The sequence below is a fragment of the Triturus cristatus genome, chromosome 11 (assembly GCF_964204655.1).
Source record: "Triturus cristatus chromosome 11, aTriCri1.1, whole genome shotgun sequence".
Classification (NCBI taxonomy): Eukaryota; Metazoa; Chordata; class Amphibia; order Caudata; family Salamandridae; genus Triturus; species Triturus cristatus.
Window position 1 is genome coordinate 1,115,387,217 of NC_140594.1, and position 25,868 is coordinate 1,115,413,084.

At 45.6% G+C, this 25,868-nt stretch overlaps 1 pseudogene; it reads right to left on the reverse strand.

The window, feature by feature from the left end:
* The window catches only part of LOC146786129 (cytochrome P450 2F2-like), a 69,592-nt pseudogene extending 44,596 nt beyond the window's left edge, over nucleotides 1-24,996 (reverse strand).
* Between the last annotated feature and the right edge of the window lie 872 nt (nucleotides 24,997-25,868).

Consider the following 25,868-nt stretch of genomic DNA (forward strand, 5'->3'; position numbering starts at 1 on the left):
TATGGTTCTGATGCTAGCATGGCAATCGTCTGCTGTACTTCCTTGGGATTACTTTCTATTTCGTTTATTTTTCTGTCTTGGTTAGTGCAGCTCTGTTAGGTGGCAACGATAAGACTTCATGTATAAAATTTGGATCTGTTTGTCCTATTTTATTCGAATTAAGTATAAGAATAGATTGTCCACTTGGGGGGGGTTGGGGAGGGGTGGGTGGTAAGGGATGATTACATTGTAAAAGGTGTAATAATGACAAGTTCAAATAAAAAAAGGAAAATGGCCGTCTGAGGTTGGATTGCGGCGTTTTGGTGCTTCTTTTCGCACAACACTTCGCCACTTGCGGAACTTCGTAGAGTTTTTTTGGAACTTTGCGAAGTTCCGCATAGCAAAACTCTGCCAACTAGGCCCAGGCTTACTTGGGAAGGGAGGCAGTCGAGTCGTGGACAGGCTGGAAGACTAGCCTTCTACCCTAAGGGATGAGCTGACGTAGCTGGCTAGTGGCTATGGGTGTGAGTGGGAAAACCGAGATGTCCTCACAAGCCCTACCCAGACCTAGCTGGACCGTTTCTGTGACGGGATCTCAGGGCTCACGCTCTGCAGTGAATGAACTTCTAAACCCCGTGCTCTCTCTTTAACTGAGGAGAGGTTGCCTTTCGGGTATGAGGTTTGTGAAATTTGACCAGACTTTTTTATGTCATGCTATGCTTTCATGTCTTGATTAAAAAGAGCTCAAATTGAGAGATTGCGATAAATAGTCACAGGTTTAGGTGGGTTTGGGCGCGTGAGGGTTAAGCGTAGGTAGGTGTGTGCGTGGGCAGAGGTCGAGCTTCTCCTTCGGACAAGCCACACCGGCCCTAACACCGTCCACCTCCGTCCTGAGGGGAGACACCGCAGGCCTGGCCTCACATCCACACTAGCACTCGGGAGCTTTCGGGAGCCAGTGTGTCGCTCCTCTTTCCCATGGAGAGCGCTGGCAGAATAATGCTGGCTGCTTTAAACAGCGTGGGAGCGAGACAGATGAGGCGGAGGCAGGAGATGGCCGGTGGCAGAGGGAGTGACAGAAGCTGCATCTCTCTGCCTCAGCTCTGCTGAACTCCGCTGCCCTCCGCTGCCTTCCGCAGCATCCGCAAAAATCCTGTGGATCTCGGAGCCCCTCTTTGAGCTCCTCCTGCAACTCTGTAGTCCTCTGCAGTCCTTGGATCCCACGACTCTGTGACTCCGTGCTCCCTACGGCTTTGTGGCTGTAATATAATATCATAAAATCAATGTGAAACATGTTCAGTGACCGATTGTAGATTCAAAGAAACAAAAAGCTTGACCTGGGTTTGGGAACTACTTCTGGTTTGTCTCTGATGGGGCTGTGCGGAAAGCTAATGCATTTTATGTGAAGGTATATAAGTACAACACAGTCCAATTGGGAATCATTTGTAGGTATGATTAGTATTTGTACAATACCTCATCAATGTACCATGTAATGCCCGAGGGGTCTCTACAAAAGGAACAATGCAGGCTATTACCAGATTAACACATTTTAAGACAATTAAACCATTCAGATTATTTGCAATAAGATGCAGTATATAATATCATAAAATCAATCTGATACATACAGAAGGCAGCCCGGGAATTAGACAACCGTATTCGTGAGGCAGTGGATATTTTAGCTCCTGCCACCCCTAGGTATGCTGCAAGGCGCAAACCCTCTGCTCCGTGGTTTGGGGAGCAACTTAGGCTGATGAGACAAGGTTGTAGAAGACAGGAAAGGCAGTGGAGGAGGACATGGGAAACTAAGGATAGAGAGCGTTATAAAAGCTCCCTGAAGATCTATAAGTCCTCTGTCATTAAAACTAAACAAGACTACTTCTCCAATATCACTACATCCTTGACATCATCGAGGGAACTCTTTAAAATCGTAGATTCCCTTTGTTCATTACAGACACCTGATCCTATAATAGGCTCTCAGGAGCTCTGTGACAACATCTCAAGTTTCTTTCATACTAAAATTGTTGACATCTCCATGCAATTGGAAACACAGAGGAATCTTCTGGAAACACATATAACTACGGATTTGTCAATATTAGAAACCTGGTCAAAGGATCCCGATAAGACCCTTACTAAATTTTCCCCTATCACTCTGGAAAATCTTAACCTCTTGCTGAATCGGACAAAATCTTCCTCTCCTCTGGATCCTTGCCCGCTTAAAATTCTGAAGGAATGTAGGGACATTTTTCTGCCCCACATTTTGGATGTCATGAATAGTGCCTTACAACACGGTGTATTCCCCTCGGTTTGGAAGAGGGCCATTGTCAGGCCGTTATTGAAGAAACCCACTCTGGATCCGGCAGTGTTAAAAAATTTTAGACCAATTTCTCTCTTACCTGCCCCAGCCAAAATGCTTGAGATGCATTTGAACCATTGTCTGTCGGTATTCCTGGACTCGTCTGGTTTCCTCGATCAAACTCAACATGGGTTCAGAAAACTACATAGCACATAGTCTGCACTCACTGTTGTGACCAATAACATCAGGATGAATGTAGACAAAGGTCAGACCACGATACTGGTTTTACTGGATCTGACCGCTGCATTCGACACCCTCTCTCCCTCAGTCTTAACATCTCGCCTGAGGGAGATGGGGGTGGAGGGGTCTGCCCTTAACCTTCTATCCTCCTTTCTAGACCTTAGAGAGCAGAGGGTCAAAATGGACAATTACCTCTCCCCTGTAAAGTCTCTGCAATGTGGGGTGCCACAAGGGTCGGCGTTAAGCCCGACCCTATTTAACATCTATATGGCCCCACTTGCTAGACTAGTAAGATCCCAGGGGATGGAGGTAGTGTCGTATGCAATTCTTTGAGGTTGAATGGCGACAAGACTGAGGTGCTGATCTTTGGAAAGGATAGGGATACCTGGTCGAATGAATGGTGGCCGCCACTATTGGGGACCTGTCCGACCCCGTCACAGTCGGCAAAGAACCTGGGGGTCATCTTTGACACGGAGCTGGCCATGAACCTACAGATTAATAGAACTGTAGCTACCTGCTGGGGAGTTCTAAAAGTCCTTCGTAGAATAGCTCACTATTTATCTCCGCAGGCAAGGAAACAAACAGCCGTAGCTCTGGTTGGATCTCGCTTAGATTACTGTAATGCACTATACACTCAAATCAATAAGGGACTGCTATTGCGCCTACAAGTAACACAGAATGCAGCAGCAAGATTTGTTCTTGACCTTCCTAGCTCTGCCTCCGCCACATTGGCCAGGAAGAATCTTCACTGGTTGCCCATTGAACATCGCATTTCTTTTAAAATTGTTTGCCTAGTACACAAGGCCCTCATGGCAGGTCCGACTGATGGGCTAGGATCCTTGCTCTTTAAATATGTACCTAGCAGATGTCTCAGATCTTCACAACAGAACCTCCTTGTCATCCCCCCCACTAAAAAAACAAGATGGGGAGGTAGAGCCTTTGCATCGGTTGCCCCTCGCCTGTGGAACGCGCTCCCATCCGAGCTCAAGGCCATATCATCTCTGCCCCTCTTTAAGGGAGCCCTCAAGACCTGGTTTTTTAGGAAAGCATATCACTAAGCATTGCAGGGCTACTCATGATATTATGTTAGGCGCCTTGATGCCCATGGGGCTGAGTTCTGCGCGTTATAAATTTACTTTCATTCATTCATTCATGCTCAGTGTGATGTGAACACACAGTGCTCAGACAATTTCATGCAAAACGATGCACAATATGGGGATACAGGTTCCAGATCAAAGAATATATTGTCCCAATTTCTAAGCTAGTCAATGACGTTTTGACAATTATTTCAATCAAGGGTCATCATCATGACAAGTAAGATAAGTACTGAACACAAACAATTCAAAATGTTGCATCAATATAAAACAGTGGTGGGGGAGAGAAGAAAAAACAAAAAGGGGGAAGTGAAACCATTAACAAAATTAGACCCATGTATTTACAAAGCCCAAAAATCTTATCATAAGAATCTATCAATATGCCACAAGTGATTTGTGTATATAGAGTTGAAAATATGGACCTAAATAAAATCAAGTACAGCTCCAACGAACACCAAATCAATCCTTTAAATAATAAGTAAAGAAGAATGCCACCGGTTCTGTGTAACCAATTATAATGGATGTAAATATGCAAAATGAAAAAATTAGTTCTTCGTCCACATACCTTGCCACAATTTATCACGTTTCTACATAGCTTCCAGGTCAAGCACAGGAATACCACAACTAAAAAAGAAAGGGTGGAGTCTTGGATCTAACTGCCTCACAATGCATCCCAAAGATCTGCCACAATCAACCTCGGGAGGCACCTGGCAAAGAAAGCTTAGTGGAGCAATGTTATATATTTAAATGCTCGTGGTGCATAGGGGGAGAAAAACACCTTCCCTATCAAATTACTAAGGCAATGGATTGTGTGTGCTTCATCAATCATGTTGATGCTAGATGGAGATGCCAATAAATAATACAGGGATAATATGATGGTCAGCAATGTAATGTAAAAGGATTTGTAGAGCGCAAAGTAATTAACCGCGAGGGTCTCTAGGCGCTGAGTAGGTATGATGGATCAGGAGCATCAGACAAAGAGCCATGTCTTTAGTTTCTTGCAGAATGTTGTCAGGGTGGTGGTGGCTGTCCTGATGTCTAGGGGAATTTGTTCCTTAAAAGTCATAGACAAATTTGCACTTATTCCAATGAAATCTATTCTTTCGGGGAGCACATCTTACAATTTCATATAGTTGCAGCAGCAATATAGCCACAAATTAGTTTTAAAAAGAAGTGATGACGTGTGGGCAGCTTGGTGAAGAACCTATCTAACTGTGCAAGCCCCTATTTGGGCTTTGTCTCAGGTGTATGTTCGTCATCTGCCTCTAGAAGAATTGACCATGAACCTAGGACACGCATGCATTAAAAAGAGTGGCATGAGCATGAGCGCTATGTATGCACCAGAGAGAGCACATGCTTTTTAGTTGTAAGGACCTCTTTCTCTATTGCTGCACTTAGGAGATAGGAATGAAAGTTGTGCTCATAGCAATTCAGTAATTAAGGAAAAGAAAAGTAAGCAGTCAACCAGGGTGGTATGAATTGGGTTTTCGCAATCTATAACATTTTCATCCTTTAAAGAAACCAGTGTTTGCTGGTGGTCTTAATCCTTTTTTCTATATTTGAGAGACCTGAGGGTCACAAGTTAATTTTTATCACTGTATTCCCTCAGGGGAGAGGTGCACAGCCCCCACTGATGATCACAGTTCTTCCTAAACAAAAGCCCTGCTGCTTAGACTGCATTCAGGTCAAGTAAGCCCCTGCCTCTGAGCTTCCTCAAAAAGATGAGTTCTTGCAAACTGGAAGGAGCCACCGCTCTCCTCCCGCCCAAGTTAGAGATCACAGATAAGTCTAGAAAGATAGTGATTCTGCCACTTATCCTAATGGTCAAGCTCAGTCCTGCTATTTTGCAAAAACTAGACCGCAAAGCATAGTCGACTTACTTTTGCATAATGTACCTCGCTAGGACATTTATGGCCACAATTCCTTCCATGCCATAAACGCTCTCTTCTTTAGGAGACTTAAGCCTCTGGTGCTGACATACTTACCATTGTGTTTTGGTTTAACCAATGTGGTATCCATAAGTGAAATACAACCAGAGGTTCTTTAATGCTGTACTGCAGTGTCATGGTCTTTAGGAAGGCAAGATGAATGTCACTTACATTGTTCTAATAGCAATGACCAAACTAGAGATTAATATATAGAAAATATTTTAAAAATGCAGCTGCTACCGAAGGACATTGACAGATACCATTGACAACATAATTATGATTCACAACTGTTCTTCTAAGTGGTTGGTAGAGCTGCGTAAGTGTAAGTCCCATGTCAGACATGTGACTGACATTACCTCTGCTAGCCAACAAATCCCCCAATTTATTATTACCTAGTACAATAGTAATAATGTTAAAAAACGGCAAAGGATTAAAGGCAGAGTCACACACCTATTATAGGCCTATGATGTTGATTTAGAGTTTTGCTGGTGGAATTCCTGTTCACCATTGAATCAGATGTCGATTTTATAGCAAGATCAGAACCAGATGGTCATCTTATGTGCAAGACCCTTTACTCCCACTCCACATTTAATGTTGTTTCAAACAGGTTGTTTTCTCTTTTACCTATGAATTTTATTTGTAGCTGAGGTGTAAGTCATGTCAACAGTTGACAAATATTATGTCTAGGTTAAATCATTTTAAAAGTAGGACGAGTGCTGATAGAAATGTGGCTTGGCATCAGGTAAAAATGTAAATTAAAATTTAAGCACAGATTTGTATAAATTTTTTCAATGCAAACTGAGGGTCACTGTGGTTTAATGAAACTGTCGATTGAGTTTTTTTTTTTTTGTTTGTTTACCAAAACCTTTATTGTTCCATCGAAGAGTACACTGCTATTCAGCCAACAACCCGGAGGCAGGCAGCTAGTTTGCGAGGCGGAACTCCGCCCAAGCATTTGTGGTCGTACATTCGAGCAGCAATACAACATTTTGCAATGGACCAAACAAAACAAAACTAACAGAGAGCTCGAGTCGAAAGGAAGCAAACAATGAATAATCGAAATGTCATAATCACCTTCACGCTGCGCCCACAGCCCACCCAGACAACGCAATCGACTGACGCCCCCCCACAGAAAGCGAGCCCCAAACCCCAGATCACTTATGTCAGGCGGATCACCACGTACAGCGCACCACAGTCAAACTTCAACCTCGCCATGACACCAAAGCCACAATCAGACCGCCTAGTCATCTTCCAACGCTGTCGTTCTAGCCAACCAATCCACCAGTGGCTGCCATATATCTACAGGCCGCGAGCGCTGTGGCAGCTGGTCCCAGTATGAGGTCAGCTGCTCCCTACAGTACACCGCCGATCTTATCCAGGCCGCCACTGTCGGCGGCATCGCCTTCTTCCAGTGTAGCGCTACTTGACGCTTAGCAAGTAATAGTAAAAGGGCCACAAGCCTACGTGAGGCCTTAGGCACATTTCTAACAAATCCCAAGAGGGCCACAAGCGGGTCCGGCTCCAGTTCCACCCCCACAATCTGCACCACGGTATTGAAGACTGCAATCCAGAAGTCGCGTATGGGACCACACACCCATACAAGGTGATGGAACGCGGCCTCCTTCTCACCGCATCTCCAACAGTTCGCATCAGACCACAGTCCCATCCTACACAGTTGCATGGGCGTACGGTAAGTCCGGTGCAGATAGTTGAAGTGTACCAACCGCAGCCTATAATTAGGGGATAGGTTTTCAAGTTGGGAGCAACAGTACTCCCACTGTTTCTCGGTAATAGATATACCCGCTTCATATTCCCACGAGGATCTAGAGTCAGTGTGCACAACCGGAGCTGTGTTTTGAGTAGTAAATACGTGTGATCAGTTTGCATGCAGACCTCAGTTGATAGTATAGAAGAAGCTCCAAGGCTGTCGGTTCCGGCGCTGCCGCCATATCACGCAATGCAAGGAAGGTATCGTCCGGGTACAAGTCTCCTGCCACCTTCAGGCCGCAGGCCTGCGCCCGCCGCACCACCGCCGCGTCCGTCAATGGCCCCAATAGTGGATTATGCGCAAGGGGCATGCTCGGCGCATATAAATCATCAACGCCCGCACGTTTGGCAATGCTTGACCAGGCCCAGCGGACCATTTCAACAGTATCAATGTCATCCCGGGAGCGTCTGTATCTCTGATACACCGCTGCACGGAGGGGGCAGGGGGCCGCAACGTCCATCTCGACAGCCACGTGCGGCTGGTAGGGGATCGGGTGCTGCCAGAAGTGCAGGTATTGGGCCTGAGCACTGTACGCATATAGCTCCATGTCCGGGGCCGCGAGTCCTCCCTGACGGAAGGGAAGTGTGAGGAGGTTCCAGGCCACTCTGGGCTGTTTACCCGCCCAGACCAGTTCAAGCAAGGCGGAGCGAAGCCGACGGAAGAACGACTTAGTGAGTGGCAGGGGGATATTAACAAATAAGTAAAGAAACTTAGGAACGACCACCATTTTAGCAATTGCTATGCGGCCCATCAGTGATAGCGGCAGCGCCTTCCAGCGCCTCACCTTGCACTCCAGCCACTCCACGGCCACTCCAAAATTGGCCAGCCATATGTCCTGCACCGATCGGCTAAAGCGTACGCCCAGGTATTTAATCTCATCAGTGACCCAGTCAATCGGGAATTCCGTATGGCATTGACTCGTACCGTCCGTCAGCGGGAACATCGCCGACTTCGACCAGTTGATATCGATACCTGTGAGGCCACTGTATCTTGTCACCTCACGCATCAGTGGGTCAAAGTTGTCCGATGGATTCATCATATATATGGTTATGTCGTCGGCGTACATAGACACCAACAGGCCACGCGATGTGAAGCCGATACTGCGATGAGTGTGATGTTGGCGCAAACGAGCCGCCAGCGGCTCCGTCGCAATGGCGAACAGCAATGGCGACAAGGGGCAGCCCTGCCGAGTCCCTCTGGTTATGGGGATCGGGGCAGACGTCTGACTATTAACCCGCACCCTAGCCGTCGGGTGATTATAGAGTATTCCAATACGCCTGGCAAAGGAGGGGCTGAAACCCATGCGAGTGAATAACGCCCGTAGGAATTTCCACTCTAACGAGTCGAACGCCTTAGTGGCGTCAAGCAATGCGGCCGCGGCTTGCACCTTGGGATCCAAATAATGCAGGAGCCCAAACAGCACTCTTAGATTGTGGGAAGTGGACCTCCCCATTACAAAGCCCGACTGATCGGACAACGCTATCTGTGGCAGCATAAACTTCAGACGGTCAGCGAGTAATTTCGCGTAAATTTTGGCGTCAAGATTAATTAGCGAGAGTGGGCGATATGAGTCCGGGGTAACAGGATTTTTGCCAGGTTTAAGCAGCGTAATGATAAGGGCCTCTCGCATCGAGGTAGGGAGGATGCCCAACTCCATCGCTTCCTCAAAAACACTGTGCAATCGCGGGACCAGTAGGTCAGCATATTCCTTGTAGAAGGCCGCCGTCAGCCCGTCGGGGCCTGGTGCCTTGCTGAGTGGCATAGCGGCTATCACCGCTCGAATGTCCTCCTACGTGAAGGGTAGGTCCATATATTGTCGGGCATTATTACTGAACCACGCGAGTGCTATGGTGTCCAGGTAGTCACTAATAATAGTGTCATCAGGTGTCACCTTAGAGGTATACAAGACCTTATAGTAATCTGTCATCACTGTCAGTATAGCCGGAGGATCTCGGATCACTTCACCCCCTGACCCATGTAGCTCAAGAATATGCTCCGACCCACGTGGCGGGCGCAGCATGTTTGCTAGTGTTCGTCCAGCTCGATCACCCTCCCCGTAACGTCTGGCCTGAGAATCTTTGGACAAGAACGCGACCTCCCTCTCCGCCTCCTCTTGATACTTAGTCAGTTTCGTCCTGAAGGCTGCACTCGCCCCACCAGAAGGGGCCGCCATCATCGCAGCCTCAAGCTGGGCTAGTTCAGATTCCAACTTGTTCAGGGTATCTCTAATGGAGCGCAGAACCCCAGTTTTTAGCGCCATGCAATGACCCCTGGTTACTGCCTTACAGGCCTCCCAGAGCACGCCAGGTGAATCTACTGAGCCCTCGTTGAGTGCGAAGTATTCCTCCAATCTTTCCCGCAAGGAATGCTGGAAGACCTGATCGTGCAGCGCACGGGAGGGGAACCTCCAACTAAACGGCTGAATGCACTGCGGCGGCGTGGATAGCGTCAAGCAAACCGGGGCATGATCAGAAAGAGACCACGGCAAGTGAGTCACCTCTAACACCGATGAGTGCAAATCTCTGGACAGCAGCCAGAAGTCCAATCTGGACCAGGACGCACGATGAGCTGTGATACACGTACCGGCGCGGGCCTCAGGGTGCAGTGTCCTCCAGGAGTCCACCAGCCCCGCCTCTTGCATAATATGGTCAAGCGCCTCCGACGCCCTGGGGTGATGTTCCCGAGTTGTGCCCTGCCTATCTTTAGTATCTGACAGTACCACATTATAGTCACCTCCCGACAAAATCGCCGCAGGTCCACAGGTCCGCACCCTATGCCACAAGTCCTCGTAGAACTCTGGATTATCGTCATTCGGGCCATACACATTCACCAGAATCACTTTTGCGCCGCACAGCGAACCGACCAGCAGAACATACCTGCCCCCTGCGTCCCTGATTTCCTCATGCGTCCTCCAGTGAAGCCCCTTTCTGAGAAGTATCGCCACCCCTCTAGAGTAGTTAGAATAGTGAGCGTGGACTACCTCACCCCATCGATTGTGCCTGAGCAGCTGCGCAGCATTGGCCGTCAGGTGCGTCTCCTGCAGAAGGCAAATGTCCGCACCTTTTCTAATTAGGAAGGCCTGTATCAGTCTCACTTTCCGTCTATCATTCATGCCCCGCACATTCCAGGTAATACACTTTATGCTATTCACAGCACCAGGCGTGTCAACAAAGTTCGGGCAAGCATCAGACATACACCAACCCCCCAGTCACCCGGCCAAGGCCTGCCAAATCTCGAAGCAAGCATTTCCAACCCAGCGGGTCTCAGCATATGGGGGCGGCCATGCCTCAGCAATCTGTATGCCCGCCGCCAAGGTAGGGAACCTCCACACGGCAACAAGCATTGGAATAAAGCTCGATCAGGCCACGGACCTGTTCCTCGTTGCGTCACTTCCTGCAACCCTTCTCTGACAGACAGCACACATCCCACCCGGCCATCCGGGCAGCCTGCCCGGCAGATGCCAGACCACCTCTTGCTAGGTGACCGTCGACATGGCAGCGTGCAGTGCACAATGTACGATTCAATAGCAGTTTTCGCCTCCTCCGACCCAGCTCTGAAACGTAAATAGAACTCAACAAAAACCCCCAACCTCGACCAAACCCCTACCCCACCCGCTCCAACCCCCCAATCAGGTTGTGCAATGACCTCCCAGGTCCCCCTCCCAACTACGACATCTGTAACTACAGTCCCTAGATGTGAACAATGAATGGGAATCATCCCTTGAGGTACGCAGGTTGGCCACCCACAAGCCCTGTACTCATGACAGGGCGATCGAGCGCGGGCCTAGTGTACCAGCTCAAGGACCCCCCCCTCCCAATCCCGCAGTCCTGCCCAGCTCCCTTCCAGCATCTGAAATTGGTACTCCAGGGAATTAAACATTCTCTATGGCCCAGCACAGCGCGGACAGGCAATACCCAGCGACTTAACAAGAAGCACACAAGAGCAGTCATTCAACATCACTTAGCCTGTCCCGCTGGTCCGGGTCATCTGCAGGTGCCTGAGACTTTTGGTCCTTTAACAGTTGTTTGGCATATTTCAGAGCCTCCTTCGCGTCAACAAAGAAGGACGGTTTACCGGGACCTTGGACCCGGAGTTTAGCAGGGTAGATGAGGGAGTATTTGGTGCCCGCCTGTTGAAAGAGTTTCTTCGCCGGCAAAAATTCCCTTTGAGCGGCCTGAACCTGCATCGTATAGTCCGGATATAGTGCAATGTGGTTGCCCTTGTATTGCACGTCTGAAATGTCTCTTGCCATTCGTAAGATCACGTCCCGGTCCCTATAATTTAATATTCGTGCAATAATAGGCAGGGGCGGTGCACCTGGTTTAGGCCTGGGGCCCAATGATCTGTGAGCCCTCTCGACCAGGAACATCGAAGACAAACCCGACCCAAACAGATCCTTACACATTTGTTCAACAAAGAGCTCCATGTTGGTTATGTCCGTCGTTTCCGCCACACCCGTGATGCGGACGTTGTTGCGCCTCGAGCGCGCTTCCAAATCCTCATTTTTCTGTTGTATGAGTGTTAGGATCTTATCCATGCCCCGCAGTTGGCCGGCAAGGCCGGTCTGATTTTCCTCCGTGTCGGCCACATGTGTTTCGAGCGATTCCACTCTCCCCTCTTGTTTGTCCATGCGAGACGTGATACCGTCCATGCGGGCCGCCAGCGCATCCATTTTGCCATCAATGCCATGTAAACTTGTTTTCAGTTCCTGAAACATGGCTTTAATGTCCACATCCTGAGCACCACTCCGGTCTGCTCGAGAAGACTCAGCCTCACGGAGGTCCGGGTCTGGGTCCGGCGGCTTCTGCTTGGACTTGTCGAAGGTGATTTTCGGCTGCCGCGTGTCCGGTTTGCCCATGGCCGCTCACCGGACGCCACCCGGCGCTCTGTAGTAAGTGTGGGCGGCCGAGCCGCGAACTCCTCACACTGCACCAGTCGCCGCCAGTCGCCAACCACCAGCGTCTCGTCGAGGGCAGCAGGGCGGTTAGGCCTCGTTGGTAGGTAAGAGGGCTGGGTCCCCAGTGTCGGGGCACGCACCGGGCACAGAGAAGCGGACCAAGCGGGGAGAGTCACAGCGCGGGCCGCCGGAGCAGGCCAACACTAGTACAGCCGTTCACTGTCCGCATCCCAGGTCAACGCCCCAACATCACTGCAGTATGGTCGGGGCATGCACGGCAGCCGACCACGACTCTCCGATCGTTGCCCTGGAACCCACGACCATAGAACTACGGCCTCAGGGAAGATGGCCGCCACTGCAATTATCCGATCGGGCCTGCCAGTGTTCGCCGGCATGCAATCCAGGGGCAGGCGAGAGAATGGAGCAGATCAGAGTCTCAGACCATGAGGTTCGGCAACACGTGCTCCCAGAGCAGGGCCCAGCAGCGCCTGCCGATTGCGAGCATCAAGCCCTTTCGCGCCGTCCCCGGCAGCCAGCTAGCTCCTAGAGCGCCGCAGAGCGTTCGGGCCTCTCCCCTAGCCGCACCTCCAGTCCACGTTCGGTGTTCCTCCACACCAGCCGCCGCTGTCACAGCTTCACTGTTTCAGCCGTAGGGGGTGAGCATCCGGCGGGGCGCGCGTATCCTGGGGCGAGCGAACAGCCTCTGCCTCACCCCTCGAACAGGTTTCGGGCCCTCCACACGCAAGGCCCCGGCTCTCGCGATTGTTGTAGGCCGCCGCGTCTCCGTGCTTCCCGCGGGCCGCTCTCCGCCCACGCGTCTCCGACGGGGTCAGAACAGCCAGAGCACAGGGCGGACACCCTGGACTACCGTCTCGGGCGGGGGGGTCCGAGCTCGCACCCCAGTTCAGCAAATAATTGAAGGATTTCTGTGCTCGATCGGCGGAGCTGCGGTTTAAGGCAGCCATTCCGCTCGGCAGCCAAGCCACGCCCCCCAACTGTCAATTGAGTTCATGTGGCAGAAGGAGTGCATGAGGAGAGCAAAACATGCAGACATCAACCAGAGACCCCAGAGAACGTGTGGAAATCACTTGATGCCCTGGGTGAATACAAGATGAGCTTGTGCAGGCATATCAGGAAGAAAGGTCTCTGTGATGTCACATGAGAAGCTGCTCAAGTTTTGGAGACATATTGTTCTCTGCCATTAGGGGATGTGGACGCCATTATAGGCTTGGTGTACAAATTCTTGCAAGAAAGGAGTGGGGAATTTATGTTTGGGTAGAAGATTATATTTAATAAGTGGTCTCTAGTTTAAGGAGCACATTTTAGATAGGGAAGAACCTTGGTAGAAGGTTAACTCTTTGTTGGCCTTTATCAGATTCTTAGAAGTAATCAATTAAAAAGAGGAAATGTGTTAGTAACATAGAAATGATAAGGAAGAATCAAACCTTCTAGATTGGGCTAAAATATTATCTATAGAGGTAAGACATTAAAATGTTTCCTCATTTAAAGAGTCATTTCTTTGGAAAGTAGCAGTATCTCAGGAACAAAAACAGTGAACTGTATATATGTTGCCAGATGTGATACATTTTCACTATGACCCAGGTATATTTGATGAAATGAAAAGATAGTAGAGGGCATAATAAGGGATTACCAGGGTGAAACGATGTTCATTCAAGACCTAAAAACTAGTAGCTATTAGGTTATGTTTCTAAGTATTTACTTGCCAAATTGTAAAAGGCATTGGAGTCAGAAGTGAAAAATGTTCTACTGTTATTGACAAAAAATGTCAGACTCCGGAATTAAATCCAAACATGGCTAAATATATAAATAAACTAAGCAACAATCCAAAGAAGGGTTTTAAAATTGCAATTAAGCTGTACCAAGAGAGTTCCTGGATGTGACTGGTCTGCTTTTTCAAAAGAGTGAGAAACTAGTTTTGAAAGAACATTGCAAGCAGAGTGTCCCTCTAAATTTGAAATATGGCAATAACACGTTTTATTATCTCAGAAGTGGCACTGAAGTCTCAAATAATTTACCTCACTGCATTGTATTGCAAAATACTTCACCAAGGTTTGTGCCTCCTCCTGGATCTGCACTTCTAGACTTTTCTTCCCAAGTTCCTCATGAGTGTCAGAGCAAAGCGTCTCAGCTGCTTCCATTGGTGCCCAGAAGAAAATGCAATTCCTAAAGAATTAATTGTATATTACTTGTTTTTTTTTTGTAATAAAACCTCTATAATAAATAGGCATGTTTCACTTTAAGGTCTGCCTGAAGAATGCTTTTTCCTTTTCTTCCAATGTTTTACAAGCAAATGTGCTCTACGAAAAATGCAAAAAAAAAGAGTCCTTTCTCATCAACCTTCATATCAAGGTTTAAACATCATCTCTCTGCCCCTCAGTCTTTTGTATAAGCCCCACTTGTAGTTGAAAAACAAATTAAGTATGGCTGGATGAAGTGATGTCGTGGGGGATCCACAGTCACTTCCCTTTCTTTCACTTCCAGGAATCTTTGTAACCATAGTTGATTTACTCAGTTTTGTAACATGTAAAGAGTGCTAACACGTAGGGCCATACGTAGAAACACATTTTTCCACAGACACAGAATGGGTAAAACCCTTTGATACATCTGGCCCTTAGATTACTATTCTTTCACTGGCTCGATTCGCACCATGTCTTAGCTCTGGGTGGTTTCTATGGCTAGCTCATTTTTCAGGCACTCCAAGCATAGCACCACTGCCTGTACCATCAGTCAACAGCTCACTATGCTGAGGCTTAGACAGATATAGCAGATATTTGTATCCTGCTGGAAAAAGAGACCACACAACATGCATCCTTAGAGGCAGACAGATTTTCAGAGTGCACAGGTATGGCAGAAGCACTGCATTGTGTAACTAGCGCGCAGTGTACACAGGTTGTTCTAGTTCTTCACCATCTCTGTAAATATTACTGCCAGTGGATCAGTAAATAAATCCTCTCATTTGCTAAGACTCACAAAGATTTTTTCTCATCAGTAGGAATAATTCAGGAGTAAGTCCCACCATCTTCCAGAAAGTCCACTGTGTCAATTGGCTATGTGAATTAGTGTTACAGGCATATTTATCTGCAAAACGTACATGTAAGACATGCAAGAAGTGAATTATGAATGTACATGTGTACAAGGCATTAAGTTACTATTCCTGAAAGCAGACTGGTATGGAAGCAGATAGATGAATGCATTAAATGTTGCGGTAATCTATTACTTTATCTCCCAGTGAATGTCACATCCTTCTCACTCCTCTCTTTGCCTTCTGATAGCCTCAGAGCTCAATGAGTGGCTTAGTGAGAAAAAACACTTGATCCTGCAGATCACACACTCTGTCCTTGGCAAGAAACTCATCCTTCCATTCATCCAAGGTTAAAAAATGGAATACTATTAAACTGCAAAATGCTGAATATTGACAACTGCTGTTTATAGGACTTGTAGGTGGTGAAACTGCAGTCAAAGACTAATAGAAAAACAAGATTTTATAATTTGCCGTCTACTTGCGTGATTGTGCCTCGACAGCTACCTACCTTTTCCCTTTGAAAGCTCTTCAGTAGAAAGAGTTGTAGGGCGTCCAACAAACTCCTTAAAGTGGATGATTAGAGCCTCTCTTATAGTCTGGTATACATTCCGCACAACCACTGGTTGACGTCCCAGCCACACAGTGAAAATGTTCCAGTAGGTCTTCGAGAGCTGGGGATGGGAAGTTAACACTTAACAAGTAAATAGAACATTAAACAAGAGGCAGGTAAGCTATTATCACCACCAACTAAAAGGCTGTCCCTTTTAGGAGAGGTCATTAACTTTAGAGTTAGGGCTGCCCACACAAAGCTGGATACCGTACACATTACTTTGCCCTTCCTAAGTACCACTTATACAGAACGTAAGGTACCATCAATCAGCCATTCCAATTGAAATCTTCTTACTTCAGTAAGCATCTGAGAGCTTGAAAGTTGCACAGCTTCAAGTTCATGCATATGAAAGGACAGCATATGATCCAAATAAATGTCAGAATATCCTTCTTTACACACTTCACATTGCAGATTTCCCTTTTTACACACTCCGGCTTTCTAAACAACAATGTGCTCCATCTTTTTAAAATTGTATTTTTTAATTTCACTGGTAATAGTGTAAATCTATCAAATAATGTTATGTGACTAGTTGTGACCTACGCCATGGCTATGTGTGGCTTTTCAATTTATGTCAAGGAGCATGACAAGTTTACTCATGAAAAAATGTTTGTGCAGATGAAATACTTCTATTTAGCTTTTTTAAGCTATAAAAATCAAAACAAGATCAATAACAGTTTTTCCTTCCAGGCCTGCCAGGTGTTAGTATGGCATATCCAGACAGGAATAATCTACATCAGGAATATGCCCTAAGCAGGACAGAAATTCTGACACATTATGTGCAAGAGATCTGCGTTTATGGGCCTCCACTAATGATTGATCAGCAAAAACTGCACCAGTGGTCAATCTAGAGTTTAACCAGCTCTAACTTGTGCAAAGGACTCAGACACCCTCCTCACCAAACCAGCAGTTGCTCCACTTTATTGACAGGTAGAGGAACATCCAGGTTTCTGTTGGCGGTGCAAGCTCTTCTGACGGAAATCTTTGACTGTCAAAAGACCATTGGTCAATGACATTCGAAGGTATGGCCTATTGTGGATGAGCTTTAGTTTTTATTTTGTAGAAACAATCCCTCAGGTTGGCATAAATGTGGAGCAGACCCACCTGACATGGAAACCCACCCAAAGGTATACACAATGGGGCAACCCAGTATCCCTCGGAACCTGGGCATGGATATGTAAGGAAAAACAGTGGCTCTGTCGGGTGTAAATACTATTTCTTATGCAACAGGTTAAATCACAGAGTTGTCAAATACTCTATTCTGGTTTTAGTTCAAGGAACACATACAAAGCACAAAAACAAAAACAAAAAGATTTGGTGGGTATTGTCTTATTTTATATAAATTGCATCATTTATCAATACCCAAATCATTGTGAAAGCTGTCAAACACAAGGTGCAGTGTAACGTGATACGTGATCAAGTGACATATTGTGCTCAGTGATAAAGCTGGTGCATACTATGTACAAAGTGACTAAAATATGTACAAGGGAAACAGAAGGCCAGAGACTGAAAACTAATGACTTTGCAGTTTAAACAAATTTGTCTTTTGTGGGTGCAAAGCCTTGATCTGGACCAGGGAATGAAGTTGACGTTTCAACCCAAGATCAGCACTACTAGGAAGTCAATGCGGGTCTTCATCAGGACAAGGAAGGGGGAGGGTTGACAGCCTACAGATGCCTGGTAAAGCATCAAGGGCACATAAAAATATGCGCCACCTTATCCCCGTCGTGGCAATTTGAAATCTGTATGTATGTGGGGACGATGAATGTAAGAGTTGTGTGTTGCGATTACCCACTCGTCTTCAAGGGCGCACACAGGTGCTTACACCATGGTGGTACGGATCACCAGCGGGTTTGACGACACGTCGTCGACGACTTTCTCTGGTCCAGATCAAGGCTTTTGCCACACATGTCTTTAGTTAAAAAATGTACAATGGATAATTGTTTTCAGCACTTCATCTGCTGTAGCTGTGTGATATTTCAAGGTGCTGCTACTTAAGGTATAGATTATCTGGCATCAGAGCTGTAATCAATGGCTTTCAATTTGAATGCTGAGGTCTGGTGTCAAAGCAATGAAAATGTAGAGAGGTCTTAAATTGGAGAAGGCATTGCCGATTATTACATACTAACATGATAGTGGTTATTACTTGTTAGGAAATGCTCAGTGTTGGGGCACATTGCCAATAGTACTCAAGGGCTGAGTTAGAGATTGACGGAGACGCCTCAATGGTAATGTAGGACCTCTTTGCCAAACTGAAGGTCTGCTTGCCTGATTTACCATAAGATGGACCTTAAGTATGCCAGTGATGGAGGCTACTCTGTCTCTGTTGCTGGTATACTCCTCTGATTGCCTGATGTAGTAAACATCCTCGTAGGTTTGGCCATTTGACTGCCTGCCCAGTTTAGATTGGGTGGTCAAGTGGTCAGTTTTTACTGCTGTGAAAAATGTGGCAGTAGGATACAGTCAAAACATTGAAATGACATTGCACTATGGCAGAACACTCCAATAGTGTGGGTTCATTAGTTTTTATTTTTCCAAAAAACAAAACCTTGCTTTGGAATTTTTATTTAAAGAAAGAAAAATTGCTAAATGTTTGATGGGTGGCTTTCATGTTTGGAGGAGCTGTCCGTTCATTGACAGGAACAGCTGTGATAGCCGTTCCTGTCAATGACGGTAGTTGTCCGCTGGTCTGGCTGAAAAAAGTGCAATGGATGCAATTTGGCGAGAGAATGGATTGTATCCTAATAAGTAAAACTGCCATCATCTGGTTATTACGTTAATATTCATAATGGAGGACATGGTCACAGGAATCATTTCCGGTGAAAGAAAAGGAAAGAGAAACTTTGAAGGTAGAAAAGAGGAATCTTTTTGGGAAGAGGGTCAGTAGTGTCCATACATTTTGACCAGAAATGTATCCATAATAACAAAATACATCATTTCTCATGGTTACACACAATATGCGTGTTAAACAGAGAGAGGCCCCTTGTTGAGACCAAGGGAATAGGGTACTCTTCACAAGTTAAACAGATAATCCCTTGGGCAATAAATAGAGTCACCTGAACCACTGCTAGATTGAAATCCATCTATGGCCTATTGGACTAACCACACTGATACTGTTTCCAGCCCACCCCACAAGACAAAATCATGTACTAAGTTGTTCAATTGAAAAATTACAAAAAACATGTTTTATTTATTTTTTGTTATCACAATCTAAAAAACATTTCTCCAAAACAGATTAAAATCTCAGGCACATATCTCAGACAATTCATATAAAACAATTCATAAAATAATCACAGTTTTACACAGAACAACAATCACAATAAAGACCACCATTGACCGAAGAGAAAAACGTTTTTAGACAGTATACTCTGTCATTAAAGGAACATATCCTTTGGGAAAATTATTGGACACCCAGCCTGCGTGCACTCCTTATCTTGCAAATACAGAACTGAGTTACCCCTGGGATAATGTTAATCAATATGCGTTGACGCATTTTGATGGTTAGAATTGTAATTCCATCTTTATCAAGTCCGTTGTTTGTTTTTCTCTGTTGTTGTTCCTGACATCTATGTCCTTTTGCAAGAAGAAAGTCCAATCAAACTTCACCACATTAAAATACCTGATTTCTCAGTCGCCTGGGTCTGCTTCTATTAAAACTGCAATCTATCTTTCACTTTAAGCAAGTTATTTGTCTATGTCCCACACCGTTGCATCTGCTCGACACCTCAAATTAGGCTCGTGAAAAAGGTTACAATCACCTTAGTACCGCGTTCCTTATATGCACGCGACTCCTGACTCAGTCACTTGTTATCCACGGGTCGAGGGGATTTTACAATACTCCACCACCTCTCCCTCGCCGTGCTACTCAAATGTAGAGGTTCGCCTAGATGTGCGTCCTCCTCGTGGTGTTCAATACGACGAGGAGGACGCACATCTAGGCGAACCGTCATCTGTCAATATCCACCCTCCCTGCCCCATGCTTACCTGCACCAGCCACTGCTGTCTCTCTCTCTCTCTCTCTCTCTCTCTCTCTCTCTCTCTCTCTCTCTCTCTCTCTCTCTCTCTCTTCCTCTCTCTCTCTCCCTCTCTTTCTCTCTCTCCTGAAGCCACACTGCGCCTGCTGTATTTACCTGGGGTAGAAGGAAAAAGTGACAGAGGCAACATCAGCCACTCCCTGCTCTACAAACCTGCCTCCAAAGCCTCCAGCCCATTAGGGTAAATACCCAGCAGAATGAGGTGCCAGTCCAACTCCTCTCCACGCCATTTTAAACACACCCTCCAAGCTTCCAAGAAACATTCCTATCCACTAAGCTTTGACCCCACTGAAGTATTCATCAATTGGCTTACAGCCTGTTGGAGTTTGTCTGCGTGTTACACGTGTTTCAGAGAGCATTGAACCATCATGCCTGGTGCCCTGGTGACTGGCTCCATGCAATGGTGGCAAAAAAACTTAAACATGATGAAGGTAACTTTAGTGTCCATAAACATGTCTTGCTGCAGGCAGAGTACAGAAATAATCATTTATCAATGCACACAGTTTTTAGAAAAAAGTTTCTTCTGCCCACAGAGGCTTCTTTGAGATACATATTGCCCATGCAAGTGGTGTTTTCTGCAGAGAGTGAGCTTTAAAATAAAGAGTGATACATTAAAGTTTGCATTTTATCCTCATTTGCACTTGGTGTCCATGCTGTGTAACTGGAGGGATTGTTCTGCTGTGCACAGTTTACTGAAGTGATTTAGAGAAAAGTGGTGACATGACAGTCCTTTATGGAGAGTGCTGTTAGACTGCCACAGGGGAAGGGGTGCCCTGAAAGTAATATCCTCAATAGTCACCCTGTTTTCAATGACAGTCCTGAGAGCAACAGTGAAGGCAAGTCGCATAGTGACTGTCCCGTTAACAGCAGCCCTGTTTGTTTTTATGAAAGTCTATTCAGCGATAATGAATTGGGATAGTCCTATCTGGGACAGTCCCCACTGTGAAGATTGCCTTACCAACAGTTCTATCAGTGACAGTACTATCCCTTACAATTAACGATAGAGAAAGTATTCACAGTGGCAACTTATTTCTCAGTACAAACGGTGACTGTCCTGTCCATGGTACTCCGCTTTAGGTGTTCATCAATAGATTGAATGGAAAGCAGATTATGTGCAATTGATTGTGAATGTCTTTCATTTTATCTTTTAAATGATTAGATGTTGCTGATGATGCACTGCAGTTGAAACCTTCTCTCTAAGGCACATCAGAGGACAAAATGGTGCACTGACTACAAAGTACACTCTGGCTGAGATAGTTCTCCAACGGTGCTAGAAGATATTTGGACCTGGTATTAGTTTCAGTGATTGGCCTCTCTGATAAAGCTTCTAAATAGATTTTGTATGCTGTTTTTTCAACTTGACACATCCTGTGTAAAATATTTTTTACCTGAATCAGAATATTTTTTCACCATGGGATAATCCTTCACAGTGATGAGAAAATGTTTCAATTACTTTTAGGTAAACTCTATTACATTGAATTTAGACTTCCTCACTCAAGTCCTTACAGTTGAGTGTGTAAGTTTGGGCCCTCCCTTAAAGACAGGCTCACAAAGAAACTCCTTAAAGTTTTTCTCTATTATTACCTTTTTAGTCCCACCTCATTGGCTGTCAACCTAGCCACTAATTATGAGTAAAAAGGGTGGTAATAGATGAGGGAGGGGAGGTACTCAGGAATGGGATGATTACGTTTAGATTCAAAATAATGAATATAAGTAAGTAATCCAAACTTTACCATCTCATTTGACTTCCCCAAGCCAGTCCTTATAATTTAGAATTTACCAAACTACAAATCATCATCATAACTTCTGAACAAAGCAATGAGCAAACATACAATGTGCAACGTTGACAATTCACATGCTCAAACAAGCTAATTATGAACTGCATTTAGTAGCCCAAGACCAAATTCAGCAGTATGGGCCCACCCCCCTTTTACCATAATACTTTACAAATGTATGTGGGACAGCATAATCAACTGCACAACAAATGTCATATAAAGAAACTTGATGTAGAAACTGTGATAGCAGACATAGCTGTGATCTCTTCTGCAATGGAAACCTAGGCAATTGAATATGTCTTTACAATAGCTGTTCGCTTACAGTACCAGTGGCTTCTCCATTTTTCTTGAAAACTAAATTTGACAAAACATGCATGTCTTTTGAAACATTACAGTACTCTCTAAATAAAGGTTTGATTATCTGCACACATGCAAACAATGTAAAACAATATAAAATGTAATACTCTAGTGGTTTTAGATCATGCAAAAGAACTGAAGTAAGCAATTCCAGTGAAGAATAAAATGTTGACAGTACCTTTATTATTGAAATCTGTAGGTAAAGCTTATGATCTAAAATATTTCCAAGCTCTCCTACCCTACATCCAGTAGGTATAGCCATCACAAATATAAACTTTTATGAAAATAAATCTAAAGAGATTGACTTGATGTGCTCAAAGGCTCCTTCTGAAAAACCCTCAGTATTAAAGGAGGCTCCCAAGGAGGGACCTGTTGAGAAGCGTCCCTGGAAAGAAGACCAGGAGCCAAGCGTAGAGAAGAGGTTCTTTACTAAAAAGCACAACCTGGCATCCAACCACCTCAACGACCCAGCTGCAACTGGCAATCGTGGAGTGCCGTCAGCCTTACATTCTAAGGAACCCGGTGAGCATAAAAACTCTAACCCAAGAAAGATGCATGCAAGGGAGAGAACCGGTGATAGAAAGAAAGACAGAGGTAAGTTACATCACAACACATCCTCTCCTTTAGGAAAACAAATAAAAAAACAAGAAACAGAACAGAAACAAGGAGAAAATGGATAAGCGAGAAAAGCGAAGAAGTCAGGATCTTACACAATCTTGAAGGTACACTGGTGGTCAGCGAACTCTGGCAGAGGACTCAAGTTCCGGAGAAAGAGAAGATCCTTGAGAAGATGACCCAGCAGGACCCTCACTCCCTCCTTGGGGAGAAAATGACGAATTGGGAGAAAATTGATCATTTTCAGCAGGTTTGTCAGGGATGAACATTGCACCAGAGCAACCTCCCTCAATCGTGGAATGCTTGGGAGAAGAGCCCCCTTTCTGGTACAAAGCAACTCTGCGCAAGTTCCAACGTTCACCACCTTCAATCACAACAAAGTGTCTCCCCACACTGATGACACGGCAAGGGCCTTTGAACTTGGTGAGACCACCTTTTATCCTGCCAGATTTCAATTTGACCCAATCGCAGACAGAGATTTTTGAAGGAAAAACTTCAAATGTGTGCTCACACCCTGACACTACCCAGTCTTTAAACCAAGCAGGTACCAGGCGAGAGCCTGGAAAGCGCCGTCTCATAACCAAAAATGGGGACTTCGATGTGGCACTGTGAATCGTAGTACAATAGGCTCAAAGCATGTCCTGAATAACGCACCTAGGATCAAGACCATTTACCAGAGCAAGGTGGATGGTGCCTTTGATTAATCTATTGGCCCTTTCCACAATTCCATTGCCCATCGGATTGTAGAGAGAAGTGCAAGAATGTTTAACACCACACTTCTCAAGGAAGTAACGCATCTCCCCTGAAGTGAGCTGGGTACCGCTGTCCGTTAATAAAACATGTGGGAGCCCCTCCCGCAAAAACAGTCTCAAAGACTCCGACAGCAGAGCTTGTGGTAACATCTCTTAAACATTTAAGGTGTAACCACCTTGAATGTACATCTACAACAACAGCAGCAAACCGCATGTCAAGGGGAAGCTCAACAAAGGGTCAATAAAATCCAGACAGATAGTGTGCCAAGAATCCAGACAGATAGTGTGCAAAGGTTTGCCTGGATCAGTAATCTGGCCCATGAGGTTCTGAGAGCCAACCTTAAGTCTCTTCTCCCTATCCTTACACAGATTACAATTGACAACCTAATTCTTGATTTGATCATCCATGGCAGGCCACCAGAATTATTGTTTAATCCTCCTGATAATCATACCTTGCCCCAAGTGACCTTCATGCACAAGCTTAAAAATGTGCAACCTAAGACTAGACGGAGGCACAAATCGCTCTCCCCTCATAACAATATCGTGGCTAGTCAAACACAACTCATCCAGAAGTTTCCAATATGGCCTAACAGCTGCAGACGCCATACTCTCACGAGGAGCACCTTTTTAAATCAGGGTTATGACATCTTGCAAAACAGAGTCACTGCTCATAGCCTCCTGCCACTGTATTTTAGAATAGGCCCCCAAACTACATTCACAAACATCATGTACAAAGGCAACTGCTTCCTCTTTCTCAAGGTTGTTGACAACATCCTTGTCAACAACTTCCCAATCAAATGACATGCACGATAAACAGTCAGCTTGTACATTTTACCAACCATGAATAAACTCAACATCATTGAGATACTCTTATAGCCTCACAGCGTACCGGGCAAGGTGTGCTGACCCCTTCCCTGTACCAACAGCTGACAACATTTTCATGAAGGGCTTATGGTCAGTCCTTAAGACAAATCTGGACCCCCACAAATACACTCTGAAGTACTCTTCACCCCAGGCTGCGCCAAGGGCTTCACGCTTTATAACAGAGTAATTCTTTTCAGCCTGGGTGAGAGTTCTTGAGGCAAATACAATTGTTCTTTCACTACCATGTTCATTTTGAGATAAGACTACCCCAATGCCAGTATCAACAGTTAGATAAAATTTACAAGAGGTACTGAAAGGAGAAAGTATGCCAGCATTACAAATCTGGAACTTAATATTTGAAAAGGTGTCAGACTGTTCCTTACTCCATTCAAACTTACAACCCTTGCGGAGGAGTTTACTTAAGGGCTCAGACATTTCAGCAGAATCGCGCACAAATTTCGCATAATATTCAACAAGGCCCAGAAATGACCTGAGCTGGTCCTTGTCCCTAGGAGCAGGAGCATTTTTAATGGCCTCCAAAACATTTTTTTGGGAGAGATCCCCCCACTAGAGATCGAGTACCCCAAGTACCTGATCCATGAGAAATTGACATTTTTCTTTGTTAACCGTGAGACCTGCTTGCTCCAGTTTCCACAACACTTGACTGAGTGTGGCATTATGTTGTTCAAAGGTCCTTCCTGACACCAGTATGTCGTCCTGTAAGTACACCACGCCAGCCAAGCCCCCAAGCATCTTGGACATCATCCTTTGGAAGACACTCACCACCAAGGCTAACCCGAACGGCATACGGGTGAACTGAAATGTGCCTTCCTTGGTTATAAAAGCTGTAAGATGCTTGGAGTTGGGGTGTAACATTATCTGGTGGTAAGCACTCACCAGATCAATCTTAGAGAAGTACCTACCACCACACACAGACTGTAATAACTCATTAATGTTAGGGAGTTGGAATGTGTCAGTGACAATATCACGATTCAATGATCTGAGATCAATGCAGAAACTGAGGCGACCATCAGACTTGAGGGTCAAAACTACTGGAGAAATCCAAGAGGAAGCTCCAAAGGCTCAATGACACCAGATTTTAATAGATCATCCAAAAGATGTTTAAGGCCCTGCCTCACAGACAGTCGAACTTTTCTAAGTTTAGGTTGTATAGGACAAGCGTCAGATTTCAGAATAATTTTGTGGTGATAACCTCTGACGCAACCGAGCCTATCTTCAAACACTCTGTGTGCGTCTTGATGTATGTGTTGGACTTGAATGCCATCTTGGACCACCATAATTTGATTGGGGGACCTTGGATTGATGACAATATGGAGACCATATTGGTGCATCCACCCGAGGATTGGAGGACCATCCTTAGCAACATAAATCTTTCCATGAGTACTACGTGTGTCAAAGGTGATTTGACCAGAAATGTGACCCAGGATATCAATGGACTGGCCTTGATAACCGACTGGGTTAATATCTTTGCCCATCAAAGAAACCCCTACCCGTGTGGTTTGAAAGAGAGACTCAGGAATCATTGTGAACAGGGAACCAGAGTCCACCATCAACGTAACATCTTTACCACAGACATTAAATACAGCAGTGGGTGTTGTGAATCT